This window comes from Zalophus californianus, chromosome 7, assembly GCF_009762305.2.
Source record: "Zalophus californianus isolate mZalCal1 chromosome 7, mZalCal1.pri.v2, whole genome shotgun sequence".
Taxonomy (NCBI): Eukaryota; Metazoa; Chordata; class Mammalia; order Carnivora; family Otariidae; genus Zalophus; species Zalophus californianus.
Window position 1 is genome coordinate 7,120,080 of NC_045601.1, and position 14,621 is coordinate 7,134,700.

At 38.3% G+C, this 14,621-nt stretch overlaps 1 protein-coding gene across 1 annotated transcript in view; it reads left to right on the forward strand.

Annotated features, from left to right (window-relative positions):
• Positions 1–14,621, forward strand: part of PRKN (parkin RBR E3 ubiquitin protein ligase) — a 1,305,872-nt gene that overhangs the window by 900,120 nt on the left and 391,131 nt on the right.

A 14,621-nucleotide genomic window follows, 5' to 3' on the forward strand; every position in this document is an offset into this window, starting at 1 on the left:
GAAAGAAACAATGTTTGGATCACAAAAAATATAAAACCCTAAGGTCTGAAGGAATTATGTTGGACTAGAAAATGCATCACCTGCACAAAAGTATGGAAAACAAATTTTAAAATGTTATTCAGCCAATGCACACAAAGTATGTCTATGGATTCACCCTGCAAGTTATAGATTACCCTGGATCTAGAGTAGCACTATCCAGATTTCTAAATTGTTACCTTAGTCTCTAAAAATTTTGAGCACATACACATATATATGAAAGAATATATATTTAAAAAGAAATGAAAGAAGATAAAGCTGAAATATTTAATAGTTAAAGTAATTTTATCTTTTAACATAGCACAATATTCTTTATTTGTATTATACGACTATTGTTACATGTGTTTTTTTTAATTGAGGCGAAATTTACATAACATACAACTAACCATTTAAAGTGTACAATTCAGTGGAATTTCATGTTTTCACAATGTTACGCAATGACCATCACCTCTATTTAGTTTCAAAACTTTGTCATTACCCCAGAAAAAGTTCATTACCCCACATTCATTAATAATCACTCCCAATTTCTCCTTGCCCCCATCTCCTGGAAACCACTATAGGGTTCGCCTCTACGGATTTACCAATTCTAGATCCTTCCTGTAAAAGGAATCATACAATATGTGACTTTTTGTGTCCTCCTTGTTTCACTTCACATAATTTTTTTGAAGTTCATCCAAGTCATGGCATGTACCTTCATGCCATTTTATGACTGAATAATATTCCATTATATAGACATACCACAATCTGCTCATCCATTTATTTGCCGACGGACATTTATGCTGTTTCCAACTTTTGGCTATTATGAATAATGCTGCTGTAAACATTTGTGTACTTGTTTCTGTGGAGATATGTTTTCATTTCTATTAGATGTGTACCTAGGAGTGCAATTGCTGGGTCATATGATAATTCTATGTTTAACCTTTCAAGGAACTACCAAAATATTTTCCATAGCTGCCGCACCATTTTGCATTCCTACCAGTAACTTATAAGGCTTTTTATTTCTCTATATCCTCTCCAACACTTGTTATTTTTCTGTTTTGTTCTGTTTGGTTTTTAATAGCCATCCTATTAAGTCTGAAGTGGTATATCATTGTGGTTTTGATCTGCATTTCCTTAATGACCAATGATGTGGAATATTTTCTCATATGCTTATTGTCCATTTGCAAATCTGTTTGGAGAAATATCTCTTCAGGTCCTTTGCCCGTTTTTTAATTGGGTTGTTTATCTTGTTGTTGAGTTGTAAGAATTCTTTATGTATTCTGGATACTAGACACTTATCAGATATGTGATTTGCAAACACTTTTCCTATTCTATAGGTTGTCTTTTTACTTTCATGATAATGTCCTTTGATACACAAAGGTTTTTAATTTTGATGAGGTCCAATTTATCTATTTTTTCTTTTATTGCTTATGTTTTTGATATCGAAGGTAAGAATGTGTGGCCAAACCCAAGGCCATGAAGAATTACCCCCATGTTTTCCTCTAACTAGCTCTTATGCTTAGGTCATTGCTACATTTTGAATTACTTTTTTATATATGGAGTGAGATGGCAGTCCCTACCTTATTATAAATATATATATTTAATGATCGCAGTGTGAGTAAATACGCTTCGCTGTTGAAAATTGTGATTTGAAACTATGTGCTTCCTTGATTCAGTGGTCAGGTTTTAAGTTTAATTTATTGCAATACTTATTTGTAATACTTAGTTTTAATGTTGATCAAAGCTGGAAAATATACCTCAAAATTATTTCACATTGCCAAATGGAAGAAGCTAATTGCATGGGTGATTTTGTAAATTATGACACTCATTTTTCAATTGCATATGCCAATAATGCTATGTTTTTAATTAAGATTCACGTAATATATGTGTCAATATATTGTTAAGGAAAACTCACTGGGCGGTATTGTGCTTTTATATTTTTAACAAAAGCATTCAAAAGTTAGTGAAACATTTACTTGCAGATTGAAAGATTCTGTTTTTAATGTTTTTCATGTGGTAATTTTGTACTCATAACCTCTCTTTTTCGCAAAACCATACAACATGGAAACATTTCTAAATATCTCTTTTCATATCTTCTCTTCATACTCAGGGCACTTTTAAAAATCAGTTTATTTCTCACTTATTTTTAAATTTTAAACCTTTTGAATTCTAGGAAATTTCAAACGTACAAAATAAAAAAAAAATAAAAAAAGTACAGTGACTCCCCTTGTACACATTAGCCAGGCTTTCTAGTATAACAAGTTGTTCCCAGGCTTTTCTTGCGATTCTTACTACCTTTTATTTTTTCTTTGGAATCCTTTTAAATACTCTTTGTGACCGTACCTACTTCATTGCTGGTTATTTAAACATAATCCTCCATAAAACCTTGCTTTAATTGTTTGGAATGCCACTGCTACCAAGAACTTATCTTCCCGGACACCTCTTTCTTTTAATATTCAACAACAAGAAGGCAAAAACTGCATATTTGTGTATTTGGTTATTAAAAGAGAATCTATCCAGAATAGAGTAGCCCATTGTTGTCTGAAGTTCCTGGTGATGGAAATATTTAAAGATACTTAAATTGTGAATCTGTTGATCAAGAAATATTTCTAAAAACTGATACATAGGCCTGTGCTAATCTCCACACATTATCAATGGTGACTATCACCCTACATTAAGGAAACACCGTGGGGCAAGTGTCCTGGGGGGTGCAATTTAAAGCTCAGTTCACAGACACAGACGCCATGGTCCATCCCCGTCATGGTGACCTGAGTGAATTGGCCTGCCCACCACTGCGGTCACGCACTACAGGATGAGCTAAACAATACCATCTTGATTTGTGTTGTGTGTCTGTGTATGTGTGTATCTGTAAGTGTGCAATACATGGAAACTAAAATTGACATATTTTCATGTAAAGTTTTTCTATTCTTTGATTTTTAATAAACTTTGGAAACCAGGAAAAAAGAATGTAGCAAATAACCACAAGCTGAGATGAGTTAAAAATAACCTACTGACTTTCAGCTGTGTAGTAAACTTTCTATACTGTATAATTCAGTTCGATACTTGTTTCTTTAAATCTTCAACAGTGTTTTAATATATATCTTCAAAGGTGTTTATAAAAAAATACAATTCAGTTTGTCACAATATTGTCATGTATTATTTAGCCGTTTTTTAACTGTGGCTCAAATTAGAAGTATTCCTCATATTATGTGAAAAGAGGCTTTCAAGTGTTATTACAGAATTTTATTTTGTAAAAAACAAACTGGATTGTCTTGAATCCTTTCTCACCAGAGACTCTCTAAGAGACTGTGTTTTAAGACTCCCACTGCCCCCTCAAGTTGCCCCCTTTGCAATTTATTACATAATGTATCTGATATGCACACCAGGGTCCAGGAAGTTCCGATATCAGCCTGTACGTTAAGTCTTTGCCATCGCACCCTGAACGCGCCCGATTTCATCTGGTCTCAGAAGACTAATTTTTTCATATTTTATTTTTTATTTTATTTTTTTAATATATATTTATTTATTCTAGAGACAGAGTGTGCACAGAAGAAGGGGGAGGGGCAGAAGGAGAGAGAGGGAATTTCAAGCAGGTTCCGACTCCCCGCTGAGCACAGAGCCTGATGCAGGGCTTGATCGCACCACCCTGAGATCAGACCTGGCAGAAATCCAGAGTTGGCTGCTTAACCGACTGGGCCATCCAGGTGCCCCATATTTTAAATAAAACCTGTGTTAGCTCTAATGTTACCTCCCCATAAACCAATGAATAATTTTGTACATATCCTGGGGTATACACAGAGAATCAGAGAAGCCGAGTTCAAATCCTGGCTCTGAGACTCACCCCCTTTGTAATAAAGGGCAAGTTACTTATCCTTCATAGGTCTTGGTTTCGCTTTAAGGTAAAAGGGAGACACTACAATAGCACCTATTTATACATTGTTATGTGGGTGAATTAAAATAAGGCCATACAAAGTGCCTTTGTGTTGAATGCTGAAGATAGTAAGCACATAATGAATATTGGTTTTTGTTATTTCGGTTGTTCTGTAAGCATGTGTTCCTACAGACAGTATATGCAATTTATTTGTGCATATATGTGTATATTCATAAAGGAACATGTACTCAAGCATTCTTTAACTATGGGTTGGTGTTTACTATAATTCAGTACATAAAGCAACCATTTTACCAAGCATTATTCACCTACCCGTATATCTGGTTTATGTGACTTTGCCTTAATTCATGGAGCATAGAACAAGACACATAAAAATAAACTAGAAAAAAAAACAGAAATATAAATAGAAAATAAGGCTTTTCAAACTATAGATAAAAATAGCAGACTATCAGGAACAAGATAATTGAACTCATACTATCTCCATGGCACAGTCCTCTTTCATGGTGGGGTTAATTAAAGTGTTATATCAGTGGGGATAAAAGGTTATATCAATGTCTATAAATCTTATAAATAAAACTTAATACTATGTATAAAAAGCAAAAATACTGGCTAATTCCTTAATGGAACTAAAACTGAATTGCAAAGTCAGCTTGTTATTACTCCAGCAAGACTCACATTCTATGCCAGATCCATTCAGCAAAGATGTGTTTGCTGGTCACACTGATCATGGTTCAGTAGAGCATTTCTTTGACGGCTCTTGCCTGACGTCAGCAGTCTTCTATAGAAAGCCTGGATCTCAAAGACCTCAGTATTATCTTTATCTTTGATTTTGGAAGCTTAGCGTGTGTGTGTGTGTGTGTGTGTGTGTGTGTGTGTGTGTGTGTGTGTGTGTGTGTGTGTGTGTGTGTGTGTGTGTGTGTGTGTGTGTGTGTGTGTGTGTGTGTGTGTGTGTGTGTCTTTGATTTTGGAAGCTTAGCGTGTGTGTGTGTGTGTGTGTGTGTGTGTATTCTTTTATTGTCCATTGGTTTAGCCTGACTGAATATTCTTGATTTCTCTGAGGAGTTGCCCATTTATCTTTCCACCATGGCAGTTTAAATGTCCAGCCAAATGGTTTCAGACCCCCGTGGTGGCTACTAGCCATTTTTGGATTACAGTTTCTTGGAGAAAATTAAAGCAAGATTTATTTAGATAATCAAGGGGGATCGTATTCCTAAAGCCACCACTTCCTTTCAAAGACAGAGTTAATCTGTAACCACAAGAGGTTACTCTGGCACTGAAATCCACAGCTTTAAGTCACTCCTTGACTTTTCTGACCTCAAGCGTCTGCATGAAATTATAAATAGGGCAGATTCATCAGTAAATATGTATTTGAATTTGCTTGGTGATTGTGTTCCTACTTTGGCACAGGCCAAAGGACTTTTTGATGCTCACCAACTAGAGTGGATTCACCTGCTAAGATGAAATGGCTACTTTTCAAAACTAACAGGAAACAGGTGTCCGTATCTCATGCATAGCACTGTTGAAGATGCTCTTCTACTCCTTGAATTCAATGCAGCTGTTTAACCTTACCCTCCGCCAGTCCATACAAAGCAGCCTCTCCCCCAAATCTATCACTTACTAGCTCCAGAGCCTGGGAAACAAACCATTCCCTCATATCTGAAAGGTGACATTATGAGGGGGAAAAAAATGACATCAGCTTTCTGGGACTACAGACCTTACATAAAAGAATAGAAGCTATAAGTAGAATTAGCAAACTTTTTCAAACTACACTGGCCCTGTAGAAGCCACAAAAAAGGCTAGATAGAGCATTTATTTCTATTGCTAAATGACTCACATACCCAATGTCTTGCTAAACGGTGTTTGTGTAAATTCACCATTACTATATAAATGTCTAATACCTCTCACCACCAAATCATAAGTGTTCTTTTTTTTCCTATAATCTAGTCTTTCAAGCCTCTTTCAAGATCATTAAACTAAACCCCTTCAAAACTCAATTTCAGATATATACATCGTTCAAGGTATGGATGGTAAGCAATGAACCATCCTTTTTCATTGTCATAATTTTGATGTTGAACAATTAAAACTGGCTTAAAACCCTTTCAGGTACAAACCCTGATACCTTTGTGTGAGCTTCTCATTTGACCAGAAATTTTGTTACGCTTTGTAAGAATGGGGTGCCAAATTGTATTTCCCTGAGAGTAAAAAGTAAGTAATGATTAGGGCTGTTACTGGGTACTTACTGTCTGTAAGGTACCACTCTGAGTGCTTACATATATACATCCATTTAATCCCCCAAAGACCCACTGGAATGGATGTTGTCGTTCTACTTTTATAGATGAAGCACTTGAGGCTCACAGGAGCTAATTAAAGTACACATGATATTACAGCTAACAAATCACAGAGCTGGTATTCAGTGCCAACTAGTTCTTAATCACTATATGAATGTGTGTTCTTAGAATGTGTGTTCTTAATCACTATATGAATAGAGAAGCCTGTATTCCACAGTTAAACTACTAGACTTTTGAAAGTTCTATGGAAAAGAATGTCAAAAGAGTATCTAATTTTCTAGCGCTTTTTCCATATTTAAACCAACAGTAAACTTGAAAAGTAAGAACTGTTCTAATTTCATAGAGGAAGAAGTAGAGCCTTAATACAAAAGTGCCCAGGACCACGGGAAGAATAGAGCCAAGGTTTCCATGCAGCTGTGGTGGACTCCAAAGGTCCACATTCTCTCTACTCTCCCAGCTTGCTTCTCTCTAGGCAGTGGTTCTCAACCCTGGATGTACATTTCAGTAAGATGGAAGTTGTAAAAAAATCCTGATGCCCAGGCCAGGCCTCGGGCCAATTAAAAGAACCTCTGGGATGGCCCCCAGTATTTGTTAGAGACCCCAGGTTTAAGAATTTGGGACTGCTGCAGGGGCAAGCATTCTACAAGCAATATGGTATTTTCAGTGGGAGACTGTAGCATTAATAAGTACAAAATTACTCCTTCTGCCCTTGCCTATTTTGCCCATGAGCGATTTGATTTGCTAGCCAGCATAGGTTTTTCAGTAAACGTTGATGGAGTTGAAAATAAGATCAGCAAACACAGCCAAAATGGCCTATTTCCAGAGCCTCTGAGAAACTCTTGCATGAAGCTACGGGCTTTGGGAGAAACTCCATCATTATTTTTGAAATATTTGCTGTCTTTTTTCTGTACCTGCTATAATGAGAATTCCATCTCGAAATTATTTTGAAATGCCAAAGCACTGTCTGTATGTGCTCTTAAGACTGAGTGTCACTCACACAATTTGATGGAGCTTCATTAATTTAGGTTGATTTATTTTAGAATGCTGCTCTAGAATTATATGATGAAGACTATGTAGAACGGATTTACCTCTAGTCCATTATAAGCCCTAGCAACACAAATTTCCTGTAGCCTTGGGGCGTCCAAGGGAATAGTTCCTCATTTTTCTGTGACATGCCATTGCCATGGCCACTGGTCCCATCCAGGTGCATCCCCTCCTCTGTCCTCAGTGGTTTGCATTTTTGTTTTATTTACTCTTCTCTTCCCAGATCACATTTTGTAAAATTCCAATTTTCATATAACTTAGAATGACATTTCCTTTCTACCTAATATGTCCGCTCACCAACTGCAGTCCACGAGGGTCCTTAGCATCTTTGTGGGCAACATTAGGCACAAGGCAGATAGTCCTGGTCCTTTTGAGATACAGAGCCCTTCTTGATGCCTACACAGTCAAGAAGACTGGTTTCTGGACAGCTGTTGAGGTAGCTAACCCAAAATAATTTTTTTTTGGCTTTTGAGTATTACTCTTCCAAATACACACAAATAAGTCAACATAATTCCTAAAACCACATTGAAAAGTAGGGAAATAAATTAAAAGATGGGTCACCGAAGAAGATATGCACAAAATCAATACACATTAAAAGTTTAACATAGTTACTAAAGAATTGCTGATTTAAAGCACAAAATATAATGTGGGATGGACACACATTCAGAACAGGTAAAAATATAAAATCATCTATTTCTAAAAAGCAATTTGGTGATCTATAATATGAGCTTTAAAATAGCAATAAGCTCCATAGAAACCTATTTACACACATATTCTCTCTATGTCTAACTCTGAAATATATAGCTTGTTCTCTTCCTAGCTCCTAGATCTTGAGTAATTGTGATAGATACCATGAAAATGGCAGCACCAGGATTTAGGAAGCTGACAAGCTTGCAGTCCAAACCTGATCTTCTTTCTGCCTCAGAAGTAATTGAAATTAAAACAAATTTACTAATTTTCTGAGATTAATGCCAAACTTCTTATCATTTTTTTGTGGGGGGGGTGGCAATTTAGCAATTTTGACAGTTTTCCTTTGATTTGGATGTATTAAAGTCAGGATCGTAGTATAACTTTTTTAAAAGCAACACCGAAATCACAGAACCAAGGTTTGTTGCCACTCATGTTGTGATCCAGGGTGGGGTGGCTGTGGCACCTCTGCCCTATGTCATCATTCCAGGACTCAGATCCTGAGTTCTGCCACCTAGTGCTTCTGTCATCCCCAGGGGCCTCTGGATCTTCTTTGTCCAGGCCGGCTGGCAGAGGCAGAGAGGGGGTGGGCATCATGCTGGAGTTTGTAGAGACCAGGTCTGGAGATGGAGCACATCATCTCTTTCCACGTTCCTTATACCAGAACTGGACCCCACAGCCCCACCTGAGCACATGAGGATTGTGTGTGTGTGTGTGTGTGTGTGTGTGTGTGTGTGTGTGTGTGTGTGTACATGTAGGGCAATGGGGGAACATGGTCTGGCTGAGTGCCCAGAAGGAAAAGCAAACAGGACTGCCAATACATAGCAGTCTCTAATGCTGGTGGAGAGTATGGTGAAATGTACAATTACTGAACAATTTTTTCTTCCGCTTTCCTCTCCCCTCCTGCAACAGGAATAACACTCAGTCAAGGTAGCTTTATTTTAAGGAGTGACTGGTCTATGGACAAGGACCAGAAAAAAAGCTGTAGACGGAATGGATGGTGTTCAAGAGCTCACTCTAGCTAGATCAGCAGGCACTGTCTTCTGTTTGACCTTGGAAATGCCTACATCAGTGAGGACAATGGACTTCCGCATTTGTTTGATGCATATGTCTTTGGTGTTATACAGATGAAGGGATTCTATGCACTGACTGGAAATGGCACCAGCAGGATTGCTTCCTTTATCTTTAGGAGGAACCCCATGTCCAAGGAAACTATGCCCTTGATTCTTATTTTGCTTGGGTTTTTACTTTCCAACCTGCCTTTCATCTTCTCTTGCATCTTATTAAGTGGTTAAAAATAAAATAACATTTTAGAAAACAGAAGTAAGGTGGGAATGCTTTCAATAGCCAGCAGAGAAAGCAAAAATAATTTCTTTCCACCTACTTCCACCTCACACTGTTAAGAATAGCATTCTACCTTTGTTTTATAGGGGTAAAAGCAAACTATTTTTAAGTACAAATTTATTATTTATCCAAAGAGTTCTAGAAAAATGACTGTAAGTGCTTAGGATCGTGGTAAGAGTTGTTCGAAACAGCTGTCTTTAGGCTTTCTTCTTCTTTTTATTAAAATGAATAGATCCAAATTCCTCTCCCTGGCCTTATTGGCAGTCAGCACAACTTTTGAGTCTGTGCACTTGGCATTATTAGTCCAGAGGATGCTCTTCTGAGGCTCAAAGGATTATAAGCATGTCAATAGAATATTAATTGACTTTTAAGTATATCATTTTAAATGACTTGATGTATTCTTAAATTTACTGTGAGGCATCTTATGCATACACAACAGTGCTTACCCACATTTGTATTGCTGTAGATTTTTACGATTATAGGGAACCTCTGGGACCACCTCCCAGATCAAGAAAACTAGTACCACCAGCATCCTTGAGGCATCCTCCCCTGTCACAACCTCCTCTCTCCTGCCCAGGAGAAAGGCAACTATTATCTTGACTTCTGTAATACTCATTTCCTTGCTTTTCCTCATAGCATCACCCCCTATAGACACACAACCCTAAAAATGACAGATAATTGCCTACTTTTAACTTCCAAGTGGATGCTTGAAAGGTTTTGCCAAATCGCCTTCACCAGAAGCATCTAAATTCCAGTTATACCCCTCGTCAGAAAACCCTGAATACACGTGCCAAGTGTTCCAGTATTCAGGATTTTCGTTCTTCTCTTTGTTGTATATATTTGGTTAACCACACTCGATGGTGGCTGTGTTTATGTTTATCTTCCTTATCTCAGTTGCCTTCCTCTGTGAGCCGTTTTTTATTCTGTTTTTCACCAGATAAATTCTGAGTTCGCAGAGGTGTAAAAGTAAATAATAGCGGGGACCCTGAAGAGTTACTTGGGCGAGTAGGATCAATGTTGTCGCAGTTTGGTGAGAGCAAGAGCCTTCTATCCATATTGTGAATTTTAAAAAGCACAGCTTGCTATCGTCAGATCTTCTCCTTCGTTTGTCAGTAATTCTGTACCACTGTCAACAGCTTTGCATTACAGTTTTTGGTGGTTGTACCTCAGCTGTCCCGCGGTTTAGATCAGAGCATTTCAGTTGCTGAGAACCACTGAGAAAGCTAATGAGAGGCTGCCAAAGAGGCTCTCAGCAGTGTCTAGTGTTATGGATCAGGGACCAAACCCTCTGTGTGCTCTCTAGTGTCTCAGGAAGTGAGAAGGGTGCTCTTCAAGAACTGTAGATTTCTGGAGCGAGCCACAGTTTCATTCTGAAGAAATCAGGGCCATTTGTGGCCTCTTGGTTAAGAAAACTTAAGTCTATTTGAGACAGAAATTTCTTTGGATTTTGAGTCTGTGGTTCCTGATTCAGACAGCTGTTGTTTTCCTTTGTGACTTGCCCCCTCTCCATCATCATCCACAGTGCTAGCCTCAGTGTCCGCTGGTGCTGTGTTCAGTTCTGTAGACTACTTTGGCCACACACACACACACACACACACACACACACACACACACACACGTACGCACATGCATGCATGCACATGAGCATGTGCACACACACACACACACACACACACATGCACGAAGTAACTGTTATAAAACTTTATTCTTCCTTACTGTGTGATGTCTTGTATTAATGAGACCTCATGCATAGAAATTGCAATGAGCTGGTGACCTCCAACTATTTTTGAAATAATTAATAATGTGCTTAGAGGGGTTGATTTCCATATTCATGAGAGTTTATATCATTTGGCTCCGAAGCAGGACAGTGAAACAATTGAGTGTTTTATTTTTTTTTAAAGATTTTTTATTTATTTATTTATTGAGAGAGAGAGAATGGTAGAGAGAGCATGAGAGGGAAGAAGGTCAGAGGGAGAGGCAGACTTCCTGCCGAGCAGAGAGCCCGATGCGGGACTCGATCCTGGGACTCCAGGATCATGACCTGAGCCAAAGGCAGTCGCTTAACCAACTGAGCCACCCAGGCTCCCCAGTTGAGTGTTTTAAATGCATCCCCATTTAGCAAAGAGGAGGAGTGGTTTAGTATTCTAATGTCAAGATGGAAATAAATACCTAATATCTGAACCAAGCAATTATGTCACATATTTCCAGTAAAATCTGAATGTCTTCCAGGGCATCTTATATGTTCTACTACCTCAGAGTGTGGAAAATTAATATTTCTTTTTTTTTTAGATTTTATTTATTTATTTGAAAGAAAAGGGGGACAGAGAAAGATTCTTAAGCAGGCCTCATGCCCAGTGTGGAGCCCAAGATCGTGACCTGAGCCGAAATCAAGAGTAAGATTCTTAACTGACTGAGCCACACAGGTGCCTGGGAAAATTGGTATTTCTTATGTTGTCTGCTTTTCAAGGCTTTACTTGAAATCTCTTATTTCGGACTTGCGTATTTACAGAAGGAGACTATGAAAAGCAGTGGAAAGGAGTGGAAACTAGGAACATGCTCCAGGAAGCAGTTACGTTGTCTGACCTCCCCTCCCTCTGCCAGGAAGGGCTCTTTCTTGTGGTTCACAAGTAACAGAGCTTTTGAAATTGGCTACTGTATTGGTTTGCTAGGGCTGCCATAAAAAAAAAAAAAAAAAAAAAAATACTACCTACCAGGCAGCTTAAGTGACAGAAACTTACTTTCTCCAAGTTCTGGAGCCACCAGAAGGTTTGGTTTCCTCCGTGGCTCACGGACGACTGCCCTCCTGCTGCCCTTTCACGTGGTCGTCTTACAGGGGGCATGTGCAGCCCTGGTGTCTCTCTCTGTGTTGTAATCTCCTCTTCCTGTGAGAACATTACTCAGATGAGACTAGAACCCACCCTCACGGCGTCACCATAACTAAGTTACCTGTTGAAGTCCCTTCTCCAAATACCGTCACATTCTGAGGTACTGAGGCTTTCAACGTGAAAGTTTGAGGGACGCAATTTTAGTCCATCACAGCCCCGCTCTAGATTCTGAAATAGTTTTCAGGTACTTGGCATCCCCAGATTTAGAGAAGTTCTATCAAACGTGAACCCCGTGTATAAGTCCTGCTCCACAGTGGTTTAGCTACGGGCTGTTCCTGGAGGTGTACCTTGTTCCCTCTCCTGCTCCAGCCTCACCCCCACCCCTACTTGGCATTGGCTTCCCACTGTCAACACTTGTATACCTAAAGAATAATGAGAACTTTTCGCCAATTATCTAATTTTAAAATCTGGACTCAGTAACAAACATTTTAGGAGGGGATCCACTGAACTTTTCCATCTTTTGTGAAAGTAAATACACAATAATCTTCTTTGAGGTGGAGATGGTTAGGGTGTTATTTGTAGCCCTGTCTCAGTCTTTGGTTTTCCCAGATGGATTGTCGTGAATCAGAGCCTCTGAAAAGAAGTTTTTCTAGGTATTGTAGACTAAAGTGCCGTAACCAACAGAACTCAAAATAGAATGGCTCACACACAAGTGTAGCTTGGTTTGTGCCTGGGGTGGGGCAGTTTTCAGGTGGGTGAGTGGTTTTCTTCAAAGTGGTGTTTCCATCCTTTGGCTCTGCTATCCCATTGCAATTTATCATTGTCTTCACGGTCACACTGATCCCCACGTCCAGGGTCCAGCTGGCAGAGGGGAAAGAAATATTAAGTTAAGACAGGCATCTCTCTCATAAGCCCTCCCCTGGATGTGGCACCTATCTCTTCATTCCATTGGCTAGGACACAGCCATTTGGCTTTATGTGCTGCAAGGGAGCTTAAGAAATGAAATCTGGATAAATGCCTAGGGGACAGAGAGAATTTAGGTAGACACTTGGCAGTCTCTGTCAAAAAGGTCTTCCCTTGGAGAGTTGGTCATTCAGCTTCTGAGTGGTAGACTCAGTTGCATACCCATGATCCAGGAATCATGGGCCAGATACTGACTTTGTAGTCAGATGGTGCTTATCTTATTCCAGATTTTCTTATGAGATATTGAGCTATTTTCTCATTTAAAATGAAGATAAATCTGAACCCAGAGAGAATTAAGTGAGATTGTGTATAAAAACGGCTGGCACAGTTCCTGATACACAATAGGTTTTCTATATATGATAACTTCCCAGGCACCACCAATCCTGGGCCCTAATTTCAGAATATAGTCTAGATCCTTAAAATTATAACAGGAAAACCCAAAGCTGAACCTTAGATTTAATTAAAGTTTCAAGGCTAAAAAGCAAAAATAAAACATTCTTTTTTGACATTTTCTACATTAGCACATTAACAAATAATGGAAATAATTAATTCCTGTGAGTCAGGAATTAAAATTATAGAAGTATAAAATATTACATAAATATAATCCTGTAAAAAAATACTTAAGAAGTTCTCGATGGTTCTAATTAAAATTCCTAAATTAGATTCATTCTGTATAACCAGATTTTTCAAATTAGTCTTTTATAAAGTGGATATATGTAGGAATATAAATAGTTGCATTAATGAGGCTACCTTTATTATTTCTCTTCTTTTACCAATAGCATCAATTTAGACTGCCTTCACTAGGATTTTAGTATAAATTTTAACTCCTTTCTCAAAAATTTGTAATCTGAAGAGGCCATGTAAATGTATAAAATATACACATAGATGTAGTTTAAAAACCTTTCACAAAACCATAATTTCCTACTATGCAAGACACTGCTATTTTCAGTTTTAACCTGTTTCAGATGCATCCAAAACAGGTAAAATCCAGCCCTCTTTTATTGTTTTTTTAATTATGTTAGTCACCATACAGTACATCATTAGTTCCATGAGTCATTGTTTGTGTCCAGCCCTCTTTTAAATCAGCCCATTTTAAGCCTTATCCCTTCAAAGGAATGCCATACCTTCCCTTAGGAACCCACCTTAGTGTTCAGTGATTTCAAGGACCAGAAATACACTCAAATACTATGTAATTAAATAACTGTTTATAGGATTTTTAAATATAACTCATATCTTACTCTGAAAAAAAAGAAAACACCTAATCAAACAGACTAGATTTGAACAAAGTAGAAAAAAAGCCATCCATCCATCCTTTGAAACTAGTCATTTAGAAAAGTTTAATAAAACATGTACATTTTTGACACAACTCAATACGAAACACATTTCGTATGTACATTTCATTTTCAGGAATGCCATCGCCAGAGACAGAAATAACACGGAAGCTCTGGAGCTATATCCTGGGCTGGGGCTGCCACCCCACCCACACCTGGGTGTCAGGGTGCCGTCTCCATCGGCGCCATGTTCAGAGAGCTCCCACCCCCCCTCACTCCCATCCCACAAGCCAGA